We start from the raw sequence: 16856 nt of genomic DNA, 5'->3' as shown, positions 1-16856 counted from the left end.
TATGGCGGCTCCTGTTTCCCTTAACCCTTTAAGGACCGCAGTCCAGGAGCTTCTAGTGCTGGTACCTGGCCATGGAAAGCCAGACACACGGACACACATCCCAGTTGCAGCAAACACAGACACACTGACTGAAGGGCACAGGCCCCCATAAAGCCATCGCTCAGATACTCGGGTTCTCATATATGTACACATACGCTCTCCCAGGTACACACAGAAATACAGCAGCATATACATTCCCTCCCGCTCAGAAACCCACAAATCAAATGCACATGTGCACAAATGCACAAATCCATGCTGCATAAAAGCCACCAGCACATATGTCTACATACAAATATTTCCCACCTCACTTCTTACACCCACATATACGCACCATGACCCTGAGATATGCACAATCACATTGTGCTAACTTGTGACTGGGTCAGTGGCCAGCCAAGAATGGGGACTCTGAAAGGGGGTTGGAAGATGCTGAAGGGGGGATGGTCTCATGAATGCAGCTATGGCCACTACTGGGCAAGGCATAGAGAGAGGCCAGGAGTCTCAGAGCCCAAAGATGGGATCTGTGGAACCTGGGCCCTACTCCAGTCAGCCCAGCTCTCCTCAGGCCCTCATCCCCATGACTGCCCTGTGCCTTTTCTGTCAATTAAAGCAGGGGGTGGGTTTTCTGGAAGCCACTGTATAGGAGAGCTGTAAAGTCACATAATTCTGTCAAAACTGCTCACTGGTGACCACCTCTGGCCTGGGTGGGTTCAGAATGATTAAGTGGCCACATGCCATTTCCAGAACGGCATCACCTAACCATCCTGTGGCCATTGTCTGATTCAGCAAATCAGCGTTATCCAGTTGTTACTTATCTCAGGGTTGGGGAGAGACACGGAGGAGACAGTGACTTAACCCATCTATAGGGGAAGCTCTAGTGGGGAGACTCCAGACCATGAGATTGGCCAAGTGTATCAGTTATCTGTTGTTACATAACAGATTACTCCTAAACTTAAGTGGCTTAAAACAAACATTTACAGGCACACCTCGGAGATATTTGGCAGGTTCTGTTCCAGATCACCACAATAAAACGAATATCTCAATAAAGCAAATCAAATGAATTTTTTGGTTTCCCGGTGCATAAAGAAGTTATGTTTATACCACACTGTAGTCTACTAAGTGAGCAATAGCATTATGTCTAAAAAACAATGTACATATCCCCATTAAAAATACTTTATTGTTAAAATATGCTAACCATCATCTGAGCTTTCAGCTGGTCATACTCACTGATCACAGATCACCCTAACAAATATAATAATAACAAAAAGATTTGGAATCTTGCAAAAATTACCAAAATGTGCCACAGACATGAAGTGAGCAAATGCTGTTGGAAAAAAATGGCATCGATAGACTTGCTCGATACAGGGTTGCCATAAACCTTCAATTTGCAAAAAAAAAAAAAACACACACAAAAAAACAAAAACATAGTATCTGCAAAGTGCAATAAAGCAAAGCTCAATAAAATGAGGTATGCCTATGTTATATCACAGTTTCTGAGGGGCAGAAATCCAGGAGCAGCTTAGCTGGGTGGTTCTGGCCTGGGGGGTCTCTTAGGGATTGCAGTTATATTGGTTAGGGCTACATCCGCTGAAGTCTTGACGGGGGCGGGGGGCCTCTTCCAAGAGGGCTTGTTCATGTGGCTGGCAGTTGGTGCGGGCTGTCAGCTGGGGTGCCTCAGTTCTCCTCCATGCAGCCTCTTCAGCATAGTGGCCTGGACTTCTTTATATGGTGGCTGGGATGAGAGAGAAAGAGAGGAGAAAAGTCAAAAATAGAGGCTGTAATCTCTTAAACCTAATCTCAAAAGTGACACCCCAGCACTTCTGCTATATTCTAGTCCCGGTAAGTAAGTCACTAAGTCCAACCCACACTCAAGGAGAGGACAATTAAACTCCACCACTCAAAGGAAGAAGTATCAAAGAATTTGTGGGCATAGTTTTTAAACTACAACAACTAGGCAAGAGGACACTTGCACTCTACCCAGTGTCTGCAAAATGGCAAGCATCTCTTGATGGCTCCAGACCCCAGGAAAACCATGAAGCATCCTGAAGTGGGGAAGGCATGGCCAGGTGATGGTGGAGACACAGAACTAACCCTTGCTCAGGACCACGGTATAACAGTATAATTGCACAGTAATTCCATGCATGGACCATGGAGCCAGACTGCCTGGGTTCAAGTCCAGGCTCTGCCGCCACCGACTAGCTGTGTGACTTTGGGCAAGTCATTCAACCTCTGTGCCTCAGTTTTCTTATTTGTAAAATGGGGGAAGTAATAGTACTTAACTTCTAGGGTTGTTCTAAGGGTTAAATGAGTTAACATTTAGTACAGTACCTGGTATGTTATAAACGCCACATGAGGGGCGCCCGGGTGGCTCAGTCGGTTAAGCATCTGCCTTCGGCTCAGGTCATGAGCCCAGGGCCCTGGGATCAAGCCCCACATCAAGCCCCACATCGAATCCCACATCGGGCTCCCTGCTCAGTGGGGAGGCTGCTTCTCCTTCTCCTTCTCCTGTTCCTCCTGCTTATGTACTCTCGCTCTCTCCTCTCTCTGTCAAATAAATACATAAAATCTAAAAAAAAAAAAAATAAATGCCACATGAGTTTCAGCTAATACACTCAGTTCCTACCTCTCATTGGCAGATCCCTCCCTGTGGACACTTTCTCACAAGGAATTTATTGAGCACCTTTGATGTTCCTCAGACTAAGCCCATCTAGCCCCCACCACCACCCCAGTGACGCTGGGCCCTTCCCTGACCCCATCCCCTCAGGCCAGCCCTGTGGAAGGCTAAGCAGACAGTCTGGGCTCCATGAGCTCCATTTGACCATGCCAGCCGAGCACTGCCATTTGCGGCCTCTCTGGGAATGTTGTGCAGTATGTTGGCCACAAACATTTTATGAGCGAGAAGACAGGAAGAAATTTTCCTCTATCGACCGACCGCAGTCAGGCCTGCTCCCTCCACCTCCTCTTCATAGGTCTCCTTGGTGATGAGGGGGACAAGGTGAAGACTGCCCTCACAGCAGAGCCCTGAGGAGCAGCCCAGTCCCAGTGCCCCTTCCCTCAACCTCCTCAGGCCCCCACCCGCCCCTGACACAGAGGGGTAGGCAGACCTGGATCCCAGAGACACCTCAGCCCCTTGGGGCAGGCATCCTCTCCCAGCTCACCTGCTCTAGGAGTCCCAAGACGCTTCACCCAAACAACAAGAAAAGAGAAAAGTAAAGTTTTGAGAGGCAACTGTGCATAAAGCTACACCTATTCATTATGAAGCACTATCCTCTCCATTCTGAGATGATGTCTTTTCAACTTTTTTGATGTCCAAATATCCTTTCTTTTATGAAATGAAGCTGAGAGCCATTGGTAGCTTTCCCTCAGTGCCCTTATAGGGCAAAATTAATAGCTGGTAACTTTATGCTGGACCCCACATTTTAAAAATATCACTCTGTTCTGTGCAAGAGGCACAAAACTGTCCCCCCCCCCCGAACACCTGCTGACCCCTAACCTGGGCTCAGACACCAGGTGAAAGGGGGAGCTCACCTCATTTCTGCCTCAGCTCTACCAGCAACTTGGAGTGACCCAGGACAAGCCCCTTCCTCTCCTCAGCCCTGCTTGGTCTCCCCATCTGCTATATGGGCGGTCGGACAGATGTTCTTTCTCAGTCGATGATTCTCAACTAACTCTGACCTTTCACCTGGGTACCCCCACCTCTCCCTGCACTCCACCCCCTTCACCCCTAACCTGAGATGACCACAGGTGGATGCCGACATGCCCATAGAGCAGGTTAGGCCTGGGGGGGGGTCACCTCTAACTGGCCTGAATGCCCCTTTGCCAGGCTCCCCTGGAGACAGTCTCTGAGCTGGGGGCAGAGATGGGAGGGGGGTCTTCGGCCTTTGGCTACGGGGACCCTCCGTGATGCACCAGGGAGGGAGAGAAGGATTTGTCTCAGGGGCTCTGTGGAGGCTGAGTTCTTGGGACCCCCTCCCCTCCCTGCCCCCAAGGCTTGGCTGGAGCACAAGGGGCCCCTTTGTGGGGCCTAATCTCAAAGCACTGCGGCTTTAGCGACCTTCAGGGATGAAAGCGCCAGGAGCTGGCAGCCGGGAGGTGGTGTGGGGGCAGCCCCACTAATCCCTGCGCTCTCGCCAAACAAAGCTGCCAGGAGGGGCTGGCTCCCAGGAGATGATCCAGGGAACCAATTCCTGGAGCCTAACCCGCTCTGACAGCCCGAAAAGGAGAGGCCCGCCACCGCCCCAGTGGCCCCAGCTTGGCCACGGGGGATGAGGAAGGCCTGGCCTGGGACCTTCTGCACCTCCTCCTGTCCTCCCATGGACTCCTCTCCCTCTCTGTGGGGAGGTGTTCCTCTACTTCCTCTCCCTCCCAGCCCAGCTGCACCGGCCCCTAGTTCCTCAGCCCCCAACACCTTAACCTCTTTTCAGGCCCTGGTACCCTAGTCCCTCAACACCTGGCTCTTTGCCTTTAGCCTCCAAGTCCCCCAATATCCCATTTCTCAGTATCCCAGACCCAGATCCTTTAGCTTCCAATCCCCTGTCCCCTAATTCCTCACCCCCAGTCTCGACTCTCAGACTCCCACTTTCCACCTCTCCTCCCCCGGCCCCTAACTCTCCTCCCCCAGCCCCTAACTCCCCCGCCATAAACTCCCTGCTCACTAAACAGTAACGCCCTCCCCCCTGCCCCCAACCCCTGGTAAGCTCCACCTCCTGCCTCTGGAGACCTGACAACCCCTGCTCTCCCAGCCCTGCCCCCTCACCCCCCACACCTGACCTGACGCCCCTGCTGTTCCACGGGTATGTCTGGCTGTCTCTGTCCCCTTCCATTCCATTGACCGGTGCTCAGCTTGGCCATGGAGAAGATTGAGGAGGGAAATGATTCTGACTCAACCTTGCTGAAACCCCACGCCTCCCACCAGACACTCCCTCCAGCCATGATCCCGCTGGAATCCTGATGCTTCAGCCCAGGCTCCCAGGTGAGCACAGCATCGTGGCCAGAGGAAAGGGCAGGAGCCCTGCTGGCTGAGGAAAGCCGCCCAGAGGCCTAGCTTCCCAGGGCAGGGGGTGTCGGCAGGGCTGGGCTCTCTGCTGCTCCGTCCCTCCCCTCGGCTGAGGAGACCCAGGACGCAGAAATCTCCACCAGATCCAGGGAAGGCCGGGTGCCAGGGGTCACCCGGGCCCAGCAGAGGCCACTGAAGAGCCAGGATGACTTTGGGGCCTGCAGGGAGGGACTGGGCAGGGCAAGAGGGTTGAATTCCCAGGAGAGGGGTGGGGGCCTGGCCAGCCCAAAGCATTTTCCCACCATAGCCTCTGCCGCCTCCACTCCACTAATCTGATTACGCTATTTACCAACCTCCCATGGGCTGCTTAGGGCGGAGGGGGTGTTACACCAAGGATCTCAGTTCCAGTTCCCAGCGTAATGGGAGGCCCAGAAAGGTGTTTATGGGTCCTGAAATGATTGTGCCGGGCCATCCCTCCTGCCCGCCAGGGCGCAGGGCTGTCTAAAAGACCCCTCCGCCATCGAGTTTAGCCTCCGTCAGGAAGTCTCCTCTGTCACCCTCTGTCTCCAGATGCCTGGGTCCTCTCCAAGCCGTTTCTGGGCCCTTTATGCTGTCCCACCCAGAGCCATAACTATTAAGATAGTATTCAACTCACGAGGCAGTGCCTTCCTTCTAAGTTTATGTGAGCTTTTCGGTGCCCAGGACAAAGAGGATGGTGGTGCAGACCCCAAGAGCCTGCTCCACGTAGTTGGAGTCAACGTCCCTCACACTTGCTTTGACCCCACACCCAGGTTCAGGCCCTTCTTGAAGGAGGGGGGTGCCACAGCCCCTGGCTGAGGTTTCACTGAGAAAAGAACCTAAGGAACCTCGAGCCTCCCTGTCTCTCTCTCCTTCTGTCTCTCACACACACACACCGTGCACACACACACACACACACGTTCTTTATTAAACTGTCACAGACACCGCCACACTGTCACACAGGGAAGGTCCACCGTCCCGGCCCCTCCCTCGCTTCTGCACCACTGAGCACCAGACAGGTCTGTTGGGGACACTGGCGGCCTGGTGGCCTGGCATGGGCTTGCTTCCTCGCCCAGCTGACAGGTGAAAGAGAGAGAGAGAGAGAATTGGCATGGAGGGAGGACGCTGCCTGGAGATGAGAGGGAAGTGCTCTTAAGGGGGCTAGAGGGGAGGCGCTGCCAACCTCCCTGAGGGTGGAGGACAGTGGAGGTGGCCCTGCCCAGAGGAAGGACAGCACCTCTTCCTCCTCCCTCTCCCCAGAGGTTTAAGGCCCCAAGTTCATTCATCCCTTGCAGGATTTCAAATAGAGAAGTTATTCTGAGCAACAGGCAAGAGTTTCTTTAAAAAGCTAACAATACAAGGCCAACTTCAGACTAGGACAAAGCCGGCCCCCTCCTGAGGGTTCCCACCCACGGCGTACTCAACACTTACCCCTTGGGATTATTCTAGCTCTGAATGATCTCAGCGATGGGTTCCCAGAATAGAGAAAGGATTTGGGCGCCCCCTGCTGTCTGACCTTCAGAACTGCGCCCTCTTCCCCAGGGCGCCCCAGCCAGGATCCTTCTGTAACCCACCCTGCCCCCCCCCGCCCCCCCCGCAACCGCACAAGACCTCTTCCTCTCACCTCCCACCTCCAGATGCCCTTGGTTGGGTCAAAAAAACCTATCCTGCTTGGGCTCCCAATTTCCCACTGGCAGCCAGCTGGAAAAAGGGATAACCTGCCTAAGGTTGGAGCACTTGTTAGGGGGATGGAGTTCCAAAGGCTGAATCTTGGCTTTTTGCTCCCTAAGGGACTGAGGGAGACTCACAGGAAAATGGCTAAGAGAGGAGAAGTAAGACTGACCCAGAGACTGGGGAGGAGGGGCCAGGGGAGAGGAATCTGATGAGAGAGGAGAGAGGGGGCAGATCAGAGGGGCACAGGTGAGAAGACATAGTAAACAGGACAGGTGAGGAGGCACAGGTGGTGGGGAAAAGAGAGCTATGTGCAGGTGGGGACACAGGTGAGCTGGGGAAGAGCAAACGGGGCAGGAATGATGCAGAGTGAAAGGAGGCCACCAAGGCCTCGTGAGCAGCAGTCAGTGCCCCCTGCTGCCTGCCATCTGCTGGGCCACATCCAACCCTGTGTGTCCAGGCAGCCCTGTGACTGATGGCCAGGCCCCTGCTGGGGCACTGAGGGCAGGCACTCAGCAGAGGCAAACAGCTTAGATGTCCGTGGCCTCTGGACTGTGGGGCATGGCAGAGGCGGTGGGCAGAACAGATTGAGCTCAGTGCTGTGGTCAGAAGCCCAGGCCTGGGGCGGGGGGGTGGGGGGGTGGGGGGAAGGGTCTGTGACTGTGAGCCAGGCCTCCTCAGGCTCCTCCCCTTCCCCCTCCTCAGCATCTGCTTGGCCCAGGGGTCCTTGTTCAGGCAGGGTCAGCCTCTCTGCTATTTCAAAGCCCAGAGGGGAGGCCTGTCCAGCTGGGCTGGAGTCAGGGGTGCTCAGGCTTCTAGCCTGCCAGGTACCTTCAGGGCAGAAAAGACGCCTTCATGGTGTGCCCCACACAGACAGCTAGGCCCAGGGAAGAGAGGGTGGAGGGGGTCTTAATTAGACCATCCTTTCAGATTGTCCAGCCCCAAATTCATGATTTCTGCCTCCCAAAACATTTATCTGCCCAGCCCCCTGAGAAAAACCAGCTTCATTAACTCCCTTTGTCAGCAAGGGCCCTTGGAGGTGGAGGTGGGGGGAGGGAGGCTAGGTGAGCAATGTGTAACTCTCCCATGATCACCCAGCAGACAAGTTGGGCTAGTACTCGGGTGTTCTGCACTCGCCCGGGGCTCTGCCCACTATCTCCTCTGGCTCTCCAGGGCCCAGGAGCAGGTCTAGCCATCTGCCTCCCAGCCTCTTAGAACCTTTCCACACAAAGTACACAGAGGCCAGAAGATCTGTGGCCATGAGGAGGGGTGAGGACCAGGTAAGCAGACTTGGTACAGACCTTCTGTCTCCAAATCCTGTGAGGTTGTCTTGGTCATGGGGTGAGTGCTTTTAAGGAGGCCTCAGGGCTCTGGTACCAAGAAAGGCCAATCAGGGTCCCAAATGAGGGAGCACTAAAGCAATGAGGTGGCTGGGGAGAGCTAGGCTTACCATGCCTGGGAGAGTTCAAGAAGAGGCTGGAGAAGGAAGTCTGGATGGGATGCTTCTTGAGGCTCCTTCTACACCTTGGGCCCTAGGTAGGAAAGGGAAAGGTCATCCACCTTCAGACCAAATCCTTGCCCCCTACTCCTCTCCTCCCCAGACACATGGTCTAAGGAAGTGTCTGAGTGGCCTCATTTCTCCAGCTTCCATTTCCCCACCCCCAAGTTCCCAAGGGAGCCTGGTGTCCAGGCTTAAAGATGGCCCAGCCTAACCCCTCAGCAGCCCCCTCCTCACTCCCCCCAGGGCCTCTTGCTGTGCCTGGCTGAGTGGGGATGGGGACGCCAAGGGGCCGGAAAAGGGGCTCATCAACAGTGCTGCTAATAGACCATCCTCAGCCACATCCTATTACTGCACAGCCCCTCCCCAGCCCCCCAGCCCGGCTGGCCTGCGCCTCTCCGCGGCCCCGGGGACCAGGCATCAGATTGGAGTCAAGATTCTGAGAGTGTCATTTGCAGCCGCTGATGGTGCTGATAATAGGGACGGGATGGCGGGCGGAGAGCGGCGGCACAGAGGCCGATTCTCTATTAAGGCTTCCCCCTCTCAGCGCAGCAGCAAGCGGGGGGCAGGCCAGAGCCGGCACTGGGCAGGCGAGGCAGGGAGCGTTCTCTGAGGGGCTGGGTGGCTTGCCTCTGCCATCAGTTCAGACCAGGCAGGGAGGCAGGGAGGTAGAGAGGACTGGATAGTTATTGGGTCAGAGGATGCCAAATCCCAGAAGGACGGGGCTGGAAAAATGGAAAGCCCCAGCCCAGCCCTTTGCTACACGGTGGGTCGAAACTCTGCCCGTTTAAGGGAGGTCCTTGCTCTCCTACCTGCTTGCAGAACAGAACTTTACAGAAGGTCAGTCACCTCACCATCTGCCCAGAGAAATCCTGCACTGTTGGCGGCCACAAGCCCTGCGGGGAGCTTGGCTAGTGGGTGTTCCTGGATCAGGACCTCACCGCCCCTGCACCTCCTCCTCCGGGAGCTCCCTCACGGCTGCCATCCCTCACCTCCATGGTCACCATTACCAGTGCCCAGCTCCCTCCCTTACCATCCCCCCCAGGCACCCAGCCCTCACTCTTGCTGTCTCCCCAACTCTACCACGGTCTCCAGTCAACAATGGGTCAAGGGCATAGCTCTGGGGCTCCTCTAGTTTCTAGCTGTGTTATCTTTGATCACGTATTTCACCCCTTCTGTGGCTATGTTTTATCACCTTTAAGATGGGGATGACATCAGCTACCTCATAGGGTTAAAAAGGATTCAACAAGCTGCTACATACAAAATGCTTGGAATAGCGCAGGGCACGCCCTTAGCACTCCATAAACTGTACGGCGGTTATTAACATACCCCCTCCCACCCTGATCAACGTCACTGCCACCTTCTCTGTCCTCATCACCACCCCCACCACCTGCCTTAAGAGCAAACAGCAGTGTCACTTACATAGTACTCACCATCTGCTGGGCCCTGTTCTAAGGCTTTTACATGTTAACTCATTTAACCCCGATGAGGGAGCACGATCATTATCCCTATTTTACAGATAAAGAAACTGGTGCACAGAAGAGTTAAATAACTTGCCTGAGGTCACACAGCTAGCACACGGTCAGAACGAGGAGTCAAAGCCAGGCCAAATTCTTAGCTGCTACGCCAAGCGATCTCCCACCAGGGCTTACTTCCTTGCCTACAGTGCTGCCAGCCCCTGGCCATTGCCATCACTCCCCCAACACCTCCACCATTACCACACCCCCGCCCCCTCCCCACCCCATGAGCGCTTTAGCACCGCCACCAGCTCCCCGGCTGTCCCAGATCCATGATCACTGTCCGCGTGTCAGTCCCAACCACCATCAGACCCTCAGCACTGTTAGGGCCTGCCCAGAACAGTCTTGCTTCTGCGATCCCTAGGCCCTGTGCTCCGAGAGGTGTGAACGTTCCCCGAGATACGGATCTGCTAATGTGGCCAGACCTGGAAAAGACAGAGAAATTTAACGTGCTACAAAGCTATTCAGGTGCCAGCTAGAATTTAAGGTTAGCTGGAGCCTGCAAGACGTGCTTTGCAAAGCTGACTTCTCAGTTTCCCCAGGAGGCCCTGTCTGGTTTAAACACCCTTTTAGCATTCTGAGAGCCTCTGATGTGGAAAGACACCTTCCACCTTGCAAGCAAACGGCTTGGCTGAGAACAGATTTGTCAACACAGACACAATCCCCTCCATTTGGCTACATAGTAGTCTTTTCAACCTATTGAAAGCTTTGAGGGTGGAGACACAGCCTCATTCCTCTCCTTGTCCCATTTCTTCTCCAGTACACCCCCCACCTCCATCCCCAACCCCAACACACACCAATACGCCATGAAAAAACGGACAGATGAGCCTAGTTGAGTCTGGAAGGGATGGTTCTTGCTGTCCATGGTACTGAGAGTCTTGCTCTTTAGGGATCCACAGGTTCCCTCTTGTCTTTTACAGGTAAGAACCCGTCTTCAATTTTGCCAAGGCTCTCCTAACTTGCCAATCCCATCATTATCTGCAAAGCCCATTACCGTTTGCAGAGCCTGTCCCTATTCACCAGGTCCGTTATTGTTTGCAGAGCCTAGCACTGTTGAAGAGCCTGAAATTATATGCCAAACTCAACAGTGTTTACAGAGCCCATTACCATCCGCTGAGCACATCCCATCCCTGATTTCTCAGCCTATCACTGTTACAGATCCCATCGTAATTTTCAGCATATCTTACCACTTTCAGAGCCTAAGACTTCACAAAGACCATCTTAATTTGCAGAGCCAAACTCTCTCCTAGAGACAGAGAAAGACAGAAGGAAATAAAGGGAATGAACAATGAGAAAATCTGTATTCATGCAACAAGACTCCTATGGGCCGATGCTTCTGTTGGGCTCTGTAAACAAATGGGGAAATGCAATAAAAATGACTTCCAGTTCTTGAGTCAGGCTCTGTCAAGTGCTTCATGATCTCATTTTATCTTCACCACAATCCAGAGAGATAGGCACTGTTCCTATCTCCACCTCTGAGGAGAATGTCCCTGGCTGGGAGAGATCAAATAACTTACCCATTACCATAGAGCTTATTCATAGCAGGTCCAGAATTTGAACCTGGGTTTTATTTGTTTGTTTGTTTGTTTTTACTCCAAAAGCCATCTCTCCTGCTTCTCATGTGGTAAAAATGGAGGAAAAGGGAAGCTGGAGCATACAGGGAGATTGGCTATCTGTCTGAATAGAGACAAAGCCCTGCCCTTGAAACAGTCTAAAGCGAGAGGCTAAGCCTTTGCAAGCTTTCAGAGCATCTCTGACCTGACTCAGACTGAGTATAAGTGCAAATTCTGGAGGACAAAACTCCCCAGAGGGAACACTGAGCATCCAGGACACCCAGCCTCGGGACCAGCCTCCATTCAGCTCTTGAGCTGCAGTGACCTTCGAACCTGACCATACAGACCTCATAGAGCCACACAGAGGCTTATCCAGTGTAAAAGACAAGCCTGGAGACAGAGATAGAGAGACACAGACTGAGAAACACCAGGATCCAGAGACAGGAAGTCAGAGACAAGGAGAGACAAGCAAGAGCCAGAGAAAGAGTTGCAGATAGAGAGATCCGGAGTCAGACAAAGACAGAGACACAGACTCACAGGTCCATGGAGAGATAGAGTCAGACATGGGGAGACACCGAGAGATAGAAATAGAGACAGAGAGAGACCAAGAGCAGCAGAGGCAGGGGACAGGAGCTGGGAGGGTCTGGGGTGGAAGGGGGCTCAGTGGCGTCAGTTGGGAAGAGCACCTGTTCAGGCCCAGCTCAGAGGCTCCATAGCACCTAGTGAGGGTGAGGGAGGCTCTTACTCTAGAGGCAAAAGAAGTCCTTCCCAGGACGCTCTGGACACAGGCTGTTGAAGAATCTGCTGGATACAACCCCAGTCCTGGGTAAGAATGTGCACACAGCCTAAGCCCCGGGTTTAGGCTCACCTCTGTCCCCCTTGGGGGTGACTCAAGAGATCACCACCTTGAACTTGAATGGCTTCTGGGCCTGGAATTTGGTAGACAAATGCTTTCCCTGAGCTTGACCCCGGGGTGGTGCCTTGGTGGCTTGGGGGCTTTAGCCCTCTCCTTCATCACCAGTAATGCCAATCCACCCCAAATAGGCAGGCAGTCTTCATAAACCGGCATGCTTGCTATGCAAGCAGGGCCTCAAGCCCCCCTTCTCTGAGTCAGCCATCCCAGCAACCCCCTATAGGGAAATCCTCTGTTTCCCACTGCCAAGTCTTGACCCCCAGGCTAGATAATTGGATGACTTTCTTGAAAAGGCCCCTGCTGGTTTCCAGCTGTGTCAAAGGCACAAAGTAAACACGAGATGTTTGGGGGGCCTAGCACATAGTAGGTGCAATCAGTTATGGAGGTGCTGTGGGCAGAGACCACTGTCCCTTTGCCAATCCCCACTCCCACCCATGCCCAAACTGGAGAAAAGCGGGCTGGACTCTGCCTCTTCACCTGGTCAGAGAAAGGGAAGGGGGAAGGCAAGGAGGCCTCAGGCGGACCTGGAGTCTCATTCCAATCTGTACTCCACTCGCCCCTGCCCCTAGCCTCAGATGGGCCATGGGCTTCTCTCTCCGGGAAGGTAATGGCTTCTGGCCTGAAACAACTGAGCCGCTGAGCCACTTCAGATTGGCGTCTCCTCTCCCCATCTACTCCTCAGACATGGACTTGGGCTGGATGGGGGTAGTTCAGGCTCCCTTCCCCTCAGGGCAGTCTGCCCAGACTGGTTCCCATCCCCTCTGTGCTCTCCTAGGTAATAAGCCTGAGTGGGGGAGGGAGGAATTGCAGTGGATCCCAATGTCTCCCTTCTCCCCAGCCTCCCTCCTGTTTCGGGGGTGGGGGTGGGTCAAGATACCATTGGCTGTTGGATTCCTTCTGCAGTCTGCTCTTCTGAACAAATAATAATAATAGTAACACAGTGCTCACAGCTTGGGCACCTACTAGCTGCCAGCCCCTCTGCTACATGCTTTACATTTTCTTTATATGGATCCTATGAGGGAGGGATTATTTTATCCCTATTTTAAAGTTGGGCCCTGAGGCCTACAAGGGTTAAGTACCTTACCCAAGGATACACATCAATTAAGGGATGCAGCAGGATTTGGACCAGGACAGGCTGGCTAAGGACCACTAAGGTACCACTGAACCCTCACTGAGGCCCCACCTGGAGGCCCCCTGGCTGTGTGCAGGCAGGGAAGATTTTTCCTATCCTCACTCCCACTAGTCCTACAGGTCTTCTGTGCACTCCTGAGGTGGGATCCTGCCGAGGAGGCCCCTCCCTACAGCTTGGTTGCTGATTCTTTCTTTCTTTCTTTTTTTTTTTTTTTAAGATTTTATTTCTTTATTTGACAGAGAGAGAGAGCACAAGCAGGGGGAGTGGCGGGCAGAGGCAGAGAGAGAAACAGGCTCCCCACAGAGCAAGGAAAGCCGGATGTGGGACTCGATCCCAGGACCCCAGGATCATGACCTGAGCCGAAGGCAGTCGCTTAACCAACTGAGCCACCCAGGTACCCAGTTGCTGATTATTTCTGACCAAGCCTCCCTGCTTGGAGGAATCCTTTTTGAGTATGAAATTGGGCCTGATTGCCACACAGGGGGCCGGGCACCTCAACGGGGGTGAGGGGCCAGACCTACTGGCAGGCCCTGTCCAGTGGGTCAGAGATGCCCAGGAGACTTTCTTCTTGAGGGTCTGACTCCTCCAGCCTCTCCTCCAATGGATTCAGGACCAGAAAGGCTGGCTCAGGGAAGACCAGTGAGGGACATGGGCCCAGACTGGGTCAGGGCTTGGCTTTGGTTACACAGGGAGAGGAATATCCCCCTACCATCCGCAGCAGCCTGAAATACCAGAGCACATCTTCACCCTACCATAGAACCCCCTCTCCCCCAACGGAGCAGGATCCAGGGGTCAGCCCAGACTACCCCAAGGTGGATCCCAGATTCTGAGGATAACTTTCTCCCCCGCGACACACGCATACTCTCTTCCCAATGATAATGGTGCGTGTGATGGACTTACAGTCACACATGTGCATACAGCACAGGGGTGAGGGGCAGCAGCGAGTGCTCTGCTTGCTGAAGACTCATTAACCCTGACCCGCATTGATTGAGTCAGCCACAGGGTCACTCTATCACTGCCTAGGGCATGGGGTGGGGTGCCCTCCATGCCATGGCGTTTGTCCTCTGCAATCATGGCTGTGATATTTGTGTGAGGGGTGTGAGGCTAGGGATACACATACCAGCGACCACAAACACACACTGTCCAAAAGCACACATATTACCACGGACATACACAAAGACTGTGGACATACACTGGGCATGAAAGCATGCATGTTCCCTGGACACACACCGATCGCACACACCGAACATTGTACAGATGAAAAGAGACTGAGGCTTTCCTAACATTGGGCTGGCCTGCAGCTGGGTTCTGTGTCTTTTTCCCAGATGGGGAAGGGGAAGCTACCACCCTCTCTCCAACCGCCTCCCTGACTGCACCTCAAGGAAGTGGGAGGCCCAGAGGGCAAGGAAAGTCTTGGCCTCCCAAGCCTTCCGAGAGAATCCCAGCATCTCCACCCCTCACCAGCCAGAGTAATCAAGGGGAACCAGCCTATTTCCCAGCTCATACCTCATTCCCTCCCTCCCTCCTGCCTGCCCTGGGAAGGCTCCATTGCAAAAGCCCAAGAGTAAGCCAAGACTCCAGAGATATGGGCTATCTGGCAGGCTCATACTCAAACACACACACACATTCACAGACACTAGCACACACTTGTCTTTAGCGTCCTTCGGAGGGAAAAGGTGGGGGAGGTCTTGAGAGAGCACAAGTCGGGGGCTGTGCACCTGGCCACATCTCTGAATGGGCCAGAGTGCAGCTGAAGTCGTAGTCCCGTGTCATGGGGGTTTCTACTAGGATGGCAGGAGGCACCGCATCTGACCGTAGGATTGTGTGTCTGTGAGTGGCGAGGGTCTGCGTGTGTCTGAGTGTGGCCAGGAGCCGGAGTGCATGCCTGTGTGAGCTTCTGTGTGATGCTGAGCCTGGGTGCCTCTGTGAGCATGCCTCCATGTGTTCTCAACTGTTTTTGCCACTTGGGGGGGGGGGGCTTGTGCACTTAGGGTTACTGTAGGCCGTGGTGTGTAACTCTGTGCGTGCGTGTGCGCGCGCGTGTGCCTGGAAAAGTGTGGCGGTGGCGGCGTCTCAGTAGGCGCACGCCCCACCTCGGCTCCGGTCCCGGGCCCAACCGACCCGCCTCCTCCATTTACCCCGCCGGGAGCAGTGCGGCCGCCCGCCCGGGGGAGTCCCGCCCCCTCCGCCCGAGTAAACTTTTCCCAAATCCCCGAGCGGCTCAGGGCGAAGCCGCCCCCGCGGCCTAATCCGCGCCCCCCGCGGATCTGCATAATCGGGTTAGCGGCCGCGCTCCCTCCCGCTCCCGCCGCCGCCGCCGCCGCGCGCGATTCTCTCGCTGTCACTTAGGGAGGCTCAGCGCGATTTGCGGCCTAATCCCCCGGGATCGCTCGGCCGCCGCTCCCCGAGGGGCCGCCAGATTGTTCCCTTCATAATTGATTGACTCTATTTGCCGGATTGGGACTTCAAAGCGCCGGCGGCGCGGGGGCGCCTGGGAAGGAGCGGGGCCCGCGGCGGGTCGGCGGGCTGGGCCGGGCGAGGTCCCTGCCCGGCGGGCGCCTTCCACCCCGCAGCCCTGTCCTCGGGCCCGGGAGGCTGGAGCACGAAATGGGCCAGCGATGGTAGCGACGACGGCGACGCGGACGGCGCGGATCGCGTCGTGACCGCGGCTGCTGGCGAGGTCTGGGCCCGGCGCAGTGCTCGGCGCTTCTTGAGCCCGCGCTTCAAACCCGCCCCAACCTCGGAGCCTGCAGAGTATTAACATCTCCCCATTTTACAGGTGAGGAAGCGGCTTCAGAGAGCGCTCTTCCTTCTCGGAACACCGCCTGTGGGCGGCGCTGTTTTCGGTTCTGGGGATCCAGCTGGAGCCAGACTGACCCTGTCTCTGCCTCCAAACGGAACTTTATTCTAGTGAAGGAGGCCGGTGGCCACGCAAGACACAAGCCAAGAAATACAGGAAGAGAAAACAAGGCAAAGGGCTGTGCGAGTGCCTGGGGAAGGAAATTAGACTGAGTGCTCAGGGAAAGCTGCTTCTTCAGGAGGGTCTGTTTCACCTGAAACCTGAAACCAAGCGCGTGAAGAGCTGGGGGACCGGCCTGGAGCCGAGGGGAAGGCCCCGGGGCAAGGGCACGCCCTTAGCAGGTAGTAAAGCCGACGGGAACCCTCCAGAGTCGAGAGGCTGAATCCCATTCCCTTTTCCACCTGACCAGCCTAGACTAAGCACCATCTTCAGCACAGGCTGAGCCCCTAGCAGAAAAGTCCAGACCCACTGGGGCAGGCACCTGTCCAGCTCTACACGGCCCAGTGCTGGCTCCTCCTGGATTGGCCTGTCAGTGCCAGAGCCCGTGTGCTTCCAGATCCCATTGATCAAAGACTGCCTTGGTGGGCAGCCCTGCACCCAGAGCCTTTTGCAGCCTGCTGCTTCTTCCACTCCTGAGGAGACAGGGGCAGGGCAGGGCGTGGAGCTGGAGGGGCCCCATACCCTGCCCAGCCATAGCCCAGCTCCCAGGAATCCCTAGCCCA

Source organism: Leptonychotes weddellii, chromosome 4, assembly GCF_054177405.1.
Source record: "Leptonychotes weddellii isolate Sample4059 chromosome 4, ASM5417740v2, whole genome shotgun sequence".
In the NCBI taxonomy this organism is placed as follows: domain Eukaryota; kingdom Metazoa; phylum Chordata; class Mammalia; order Carnivora; family Phocidae; genus Leptonychotes; species Leptonychotes weddellii.
The sequence above is the reverse complement of the archived record's forward strand: the minus strand, read 5'-3'. Positions refer to the sequence as shown.